The sequence below is a fragment of the Bactrocera latifrons genome, unplaced genomic scaffold (assembly GCF_001853355.1).
Source record: "Bactrocera latifrons isolate USDA-ARS-PBARC rearing strain unplaced genomic scaffold, ASM185335v1 scaffold_105, whole genome shotgun sequence".
Taxonomy (NCBI): domain Eukaryota; kingdom Metazoa; phylum Arthropoda; class Insecta; order Diptera; family Tephritidae; genus Bactrocera; species Bactrocera latifrons.
Genome location: NW_017534464.1, coordinates 1063778 through 1070941, shown reverse-complemented (window position 1 = coordinate 1070941; position 7164 = coordinate 1063778). Strand labels below are relative to the sequence as shown.

The 7164-nt window shown below is 35.3% G+C and overlaps 1 protein-coding gene across 1 annotated transcript in view; it reads right to left on the bottom strand.

The window, feature by feature from the left end:
• The window catches only part of LOC108969612 (mucin-2), a gene marked incomplete in the record, with an annotated part of 64976 nt that extends 58616 nt beyond the window's left edge, over positions 1 to 6360 (bottom strand). The window contains 1 exon segment of the mRNA XM_018934427.1: positions 6120 to 6360.
• Between the last annotated feature and the right edge of the window lie 804 nt (positions 6361 to 7164).

The following is a 7164-nucleotide window of genomic DNA, read 5'->3' as shown; positions in this document are numbered from 1 at the left end:
TTATAATTAAACAGATTCTAAATTTATTGAAAAAAAAAAAAACATTTTTCCATTAGAATTTATATTTCAATATTTATGCTCGCTATATCATAAATATTTCCACACATTAAGCTGAGATGCTGCATTGCGGATGCTGCTATATATACAAATAAGCACACATAGACACACACACACACACATGCGCGAAGTTGGCTACTGTTTGCTGAACTCATAAACTACGCTTCATTTTAGCGCACAAGTTTATATGCTTTGCTTTGTTATTGCGCTGTGTGCTGTTGTTGTTGTTATTACTAAAGTGTGTTGTGTTATTGCTTGCAAAAACTACCGCTATTCTGCTGTATGCTCAATCATACGCTTCATTCAAAGCACATCGACGTTTACAGCCGTTTACAAGAACAAAACAAGGCTGACAGCACACGAAACTGGAGGCTGGCTGCTTGGCACCGCGCTGGCCATGGCAGTGAACGAACGAAAGACTGAAGCAACGAACTTGTTTTGCTGCACTGATGCAGCGGCAAATATTGCCACACACACACATGCATACATTTATGCGAATAGACATGTGTAAACTTTAGTTTTCTCCAACTTAATTATTGGTGTTAATGTTGTTGTTATCATGCATGTGATGTTCTTGTATGCGTTTGTGTGTGTATGTGTGCGTGTGTTTGAGTGTAATTGCGCTGATTGCTTGCGCACACACTCTTATTGTTGTTGCTGAACTGTTTTGTTTTTTTGTTATTGTGGTAATGCACATGCTGACCGGCACTCGCATAGGCGTTGAGTGGCAAATTCGCTGGCAAAGCTGATAATTTATGCTTATTATGAGCATGAAATGCAATCAGCATGTGGAATGTGCAAAATGCGGTAGCAAAATAGCTGATAAAGAACAGCAGCGTAAGCAGAAAATTACTGCCATAACAAATTGGTGAATATGCGCCATGTCGCTCTACGTATGCGCAAGCACACTGTGGCCACAACAACAACAGCAAACCCAAAGGAAGTTAAGTAATAAGAAGTAATAAGTACAGAGAAAGACGAGCAGAGCAGAGAAGCTGCACACAGCAGCAACAACATAGCTATAACGCGTACATCGCCGAAAACAACGGTCCACTGCGAGCGCGGCGCAGCAAAAACGCGGTAAAAAAGGTAAAACGGTCCAAAACTGAACAACAGCCTAACTGACAATGCGCGCCGGTCGTGATAACTAACTGAACCAGGCGCTGCCGAAGTGGGTTGAGGGACTCGCACACCACTAAAAGTCTATATAAATATGTGTATGTGTGTGTGTGTGTGTGTGTGTGTGTGTGTAAGTGATAAATGGCTATCAGCGACAACAGTTGGCTGCTGCAGGCGTTCGGCTGGTCCGGTAAACTAACTGTCTGCTCGAGCGTTTCGCATGCAAACCAAAGCGAATTGGAGGCGCGTAGCCGCGTCGCCGCGTCGAGTGGCGCAGCAAGTCCACATATCGGCCAAAGACACTAATTAACACATTCTGTAGTGCCAGTTATTTACCAGCCAAGCGATTTTTCTCTTCTCTCACTTTGCTGAATTATCGTGTATTTTATTTTATTTTTTATTTCTTTTTTATTTTATTGTGTGCAGTGTTTGTTTCAAACACAAAGTGCTTGTGTTTGTGGCGAGTTTATTATGCGCTTTAATATGTTGAAGAACTGTGCTTTAAACGGCTGTGTGATTTGCCCATACTGTTACAATGTTAGCGTTTAATAGTTGACAATTATGTTGGCTTTATCTTTGATTTAACTACAAATTAGCTTGGATAATTATTAATATTAAATTGCTAACAGTTCGCCAAGTCATAAGCATTAAATGAATCATACAGTTTTGAGCAGCACAACATCAATTGTTATTACTTGAATATTTTCTACGCTCTTGTGTATAGCGTTTTTTTGCATTGTGGTTTTATATACCCGTACTTTCTTTTTAAAACCATAAAATGCTAGAAATATCAAAAACAGCTTTGTAAATTATTTTGGACATGATCCCTATCGTTTAGTTTGTATGGCAGCTATAAGCTTTAGTGAACCGATCTGAACTTTTGCTTCGCAGATTTCAGCAATGTCTTAGGCAATAATCGCTGCTAAATTTTGTGAAGATAGCTTGTCTTAGGCAATAATCGCTGCTAAATTTTGTGAAGATAGCTTGTCAAATAAAAACGTATACAAGCACTTGGATATTCGTTCAGTTTGCATGAAAGCTATATGCTGTAGTGATCCGAAATCGGCAGTAACGTAAAATTATCAGCTTATTTAGGCGAAAAGGACGTGCGTAAAATTTCAAATCGATATAACAAAAATTGATGGATTAGTACGCGTTTATAGAGACAGACAGCTGAAGAGACGGACATGGCTACCTCAACTCAACTCATCATGCTGATCGCTTATGTCTATATTTTTATAGAGTAAGCCATATTTCCTTCTGAGTGTTACAAGCTTCATGGCAAACTTAATATAAGAAGCTCAGGTAATGCAAATGTTACACAATAAAAATAGAACAAAAAGCAAATATAAAATTTTGTGTCATATTTATTTCAAAAAAAAAAAAAAAAAAAAAAAAAAAAAAAAAAAAAAAAAACACATAAATTGTTGATAAAAGTGAATGGTAATGTTTGCAAAGCCGTACTCAAGTGTAGATGTGGTTTTCATGATTAAGCAATGGCCGGGAAGACTTAAATGACAAAAGCCCAGGTTGTCCAGCAGCTACTAAACGTGCTTAATAAGTGAAAAATGGCGTTAAGTTATTAGTAGCGAACTAATTTGATTGCGAGAAATTCTAAATGTTTCAGAAGTATCTTAAAGAGTCTGTTTTGTCAAGAAGTAATTAAGTATTTGAGTGTTACAAAGCATTTGGTGAAGGTCGTGAATTTATCCAATCGGATTGAAAATCGTGGTGTTGGCATCAAAGAGATGAGCAGCGGATCACACCACCTCTTATGGATCGACTCAATATATTTTGGTTAATATTATATATTAGATTGTCAAAAAAGTCTTGCGTTATTTTCGCCAGTTGGCGCTGAGAGCGCGTAGTTCTAGTTTTATTAGTCGCATCGGGTCATGCTATACCTTTTTGGAAAGCTCATTTCACGCGCTAATACGTGTTTGATTGATTGTTGTTTCTTTTCAGTCGTTCGTGAGTTATAGCGTCCCAAACATAGAGCAAAACAAAGAGAAAATACGGCATATTTTACAGTACTACTACGATAAAGGCAAAAAATGCATCTCAAGCCAATAAAATTTGTGCAGTTTATGGACCCGATACAGTTTCCATTTCCACCGCGCAACGATGGTTTCAACGTTTTCGTTCTGGTGTAGAGGTGGTCGAAGATGCGCCACGCTCCGGAAGGTCTGTTGTCGAAAATTGCGATAAAATCGCTGAATTTGTCGAAAAAGACCGGCATAGTAGCAGCCGTAGCATCGGTCAAGAGCTGGGCATGAGTCATCATAAAAAAAAAAAAAAAAAAATATTATGAACAAATGAAAATTCAATAAAAATACCGCAAGACTTTTTTTGACAACCTAGTATATTCGATATAAAGCGATCCAATGCCCGACTCTTACCAAGAGACTTCAATATTTTGCATATTTTTTGCAGAGGTCGCAAGGCGACGTAGCTGAGTATCTTACATTCATAAAACGCATCATTACTGAGGAGAGTTTATAGAAATGACGTCTAAATCATCCAACAATCTAGGGAATGGCACCTCCAAAATGAGTCGAAACCGAATAAAATAGAAATTCGCTGAAGCCACTGAAGGCCATGCCAGTCGAGCTATTGACTTGTTTTAGAAATGATAGTATTGGTTTGCAATAACATACATAAAAAGGTGTAAACAATATTTCGATAAATAGAGATCTGCAGACCTTAAAGTGAACGAGATTTTAATTAATCCAACTAACATAAAAGGAGTATTTTATGATCACAACCTTGGTATTCAAGCAGTCGTAATCGAGGAGACGCAGCGCATTACTGTTAACGACATAAAAAAATTTATGTATGCGCTGGTTGAACGCTAAATATTTAGAATAATTGTTTTAATGGCTTCGATTAGGAATGATCAATTTATATACTTTAAAACTATCGCATTATTTTGAAAAGCTAATCAAAAATTATCATTGAAATCCTTACTTGTGACTCTGTGCTCACAAGTTTGCACTTTTATTCTCCAATGATTATTTCATAAAATTTAGTTGGACAAAGCCTTCGTGTTACTTATGTAAAAAAACACCCAAAGTGGCGCACAAAAAAGCTAAAAATGTCAAATTAGTTTCTAAAGCTATTTAGCAAAGTTGGCAAATATTTCAGCCAAAGATAAAAAATGGTCGTTGGTAGCCTATATTGCGGCGATATTTTTCAAATTATAATCTAATATTCCCTTATACATGTTTTCGGTATTTATACCCATAAAATTCCTAAGAAAAAATTTCGCAAAATTTATTGCATGCCATTATTCAATAATATGCATGTAAGTTCACTATACAAGTATGTGAGGCTTAACTGATTTAGTGTACTAAGCCAATAAGGAAGGTGATAATGATCTAAGCGCTATACGTTACGATTCTAACCGATTGGCAAAAATTATTTTTTCCAAGTACTATCGCCATATCCAGAAGCTTTTTATTGAAGACCCTCTGATTTGAAGTATAACAAAAATTATACATCATATAAAAATAAAAAAAAGAAACTCAACCTAGCATTCGGTAAAATTGTGAACTTTAACTCCAAAAAATAACTCCTATCAGATATTTGTAGAGTAAAAAAATTATTTGCTTGCCAAACTGTATATGCGGTGTCTGGATGCTCATATTGTCACCTAAAATGAAAAATAACATAAGATCGCTTTTCATAAGTTAACGGACGGAGAAAAAGCAATAGAATTGAAACCACTCATATTGAATCAAAATTTGAGTTTTGCTTATAAAATGGATATATATTGGTTATAAAATAGTCACATATTGGTTATTATATATGACAGCGATTTTCAGTTATTTTTTGATGCTACATTGTTTTGCAGTTTAGGGGACCATATAGGCATAATTTTACAAATGCTATTCACTCCGTTTTTTTTTTTTTCAGAAAATATTCTATTAGTATGATCCAAAACATGGCTGTTGCTAAGCTAGAGTAGTTCGGCGCTACTTAAAAGACCTGGCTAAGGTTATACAAATTATATGTGGATCTTATGGTAGAAAAACATTCAGATTTTACAGTTATATAAATAACTTGACAAAGCAAATTTCTTTATGTACAATAGTCACAAATTTTAGGATTATCCTTGCTTCTTAGGTGAGAGCGTGAGCACAAGAAATAAAAGGATTGATCACTTTCTTGAACAATGATAAATAGAGTTTTATGAAGGCTTTAAAAATATCACTTCAGAAAAATATTCCCTTAAAATGAAGCACTTTAGTACAAGGATAATTTTTTCCTAATTGCTCCCTCTTTTCAAAAGTTGATAAAAGTTGATATTCGGATCTATAAATCTATATTTTTAGACAGTGAAAAAATTTTTGGAATAGTCGATGAAAAAACTAAAAAAGGAAAAGTTTAACTTTTTTCTGCTTTTTTTTCAAATATTTACCGAAACAACTCCTGCTTCATAAACAAAAAAACAAAAAAAAAAAAAAAACAAAATTCTTCTGATTAATATAAAATATAGCCTTTTATATCGCCATTCATATTTTTTTAATGTTTTTTGTTATATTATTTCAGCATTTAAAATCTTAGACGAGCCAAATTTGTGTTTCGAACTATTTTTTATTTATACCAAGCACAATATGTAATTTTAGTTTGTTGCCTTTCATACACTTTAATCGATGAATAATATGTTTTTTTTTTGTTGCTTTTGTGTTTAATTATGCCATATATCAGCGTAGTGTTTTCACTTATATTACAATTCGAGTTTACGTGTTCCACAAATCCTTTCACTTCAGCGCCACTTAGCACTTACAAATATTTTTTTGTCGCTGTTTAATTTTGTATTTCGAATTTTTTGGTTTTAGTTTTAGTTTTAGCATTTAATTATTTAAATTGCCACATTTTTCCATTAAGAAAGTAACAACACATTTATAAGTCACACTTTTGCATATTTAAATACCACACACATACTTTGCTTCGGCCTCGGCTAAACACGCAGCACCGTTAAAGAACCGCACACTACAAGCTTTTTGTAGAAATTCCGAACGAGTTTAATTTATAGTGCGCTCATACATGTCAGTATGTATGCGTTCGTACGTATATATTTAAAAGAATATATTGTGTTTGCTTAATGTTCGGTGCACAAATGTCCAATGTTGGAAGCGAAGTCAAGTCACTACAGCGAGCTGCCGCACATGCGTCCATCAGCGTGGACGTTCCAGGTATGAGTGTGTGCTGGCGCTGGTGCTGGTGTGAATTGCTTGTACGCGCTGTCGTGCTGCCGAGATAACGGACCACGCTTTTGTGCAACTTTCACTTTAGCAGCAGCAGCAGCGGCGACGACAGCGGCAGCAGCTACTTGGCGCAAAGCTTGCCCGAATATAACATGCTTGCCTACTAGCTGCTAGTGCCGGCACAATAAGGCTGAAAATAACAACAGCAGTACTAAAGAAAACAAAACGTTTGTAAGCAAGCCGTTTCATAGCTTGTTGCTGACTGTCACTGCTGCCTTTTATGTTGTTGCTGGCGCTGCTGCAGCTGGCTGACTTTCTTGCTGGCGATGTTGTTGTGTTGTTGGCGCACTTATGATGAATGAGTAACGTCAAGTTGGTTTGAGCATATGCAGAGAGTGATAGCGTTTGCGTTAAAGCGCTGGTGGGAGAGCGTGAGTGAATGTGAGTATAAGTGTTTGTAGGTGTTTTAAGGAGTTGCCGTTAATATTTTTGTTTATGGTTGTTCTTTTTTTATGCAATATCACGTGAGAATATTTTTTTGGTATTATTTTAGATTAGATAATGTAAATATGGTAGTTTTGAGTTAATTACGGTATTTTTAATTGCAATTTTAACTTTTTGTTTTATTTCTTCGTTTTTTTTTTTTTTAATTTTTAGTGTGTAAAATCTCAATTTTTTTATGGGACCAATTTAAAAGAGAGAGTTTTATGATTTTTTCCTCGTTATTCTACGAAATTTTTATATTTTTTAGACTATTTAATATATATATTTTTTAATT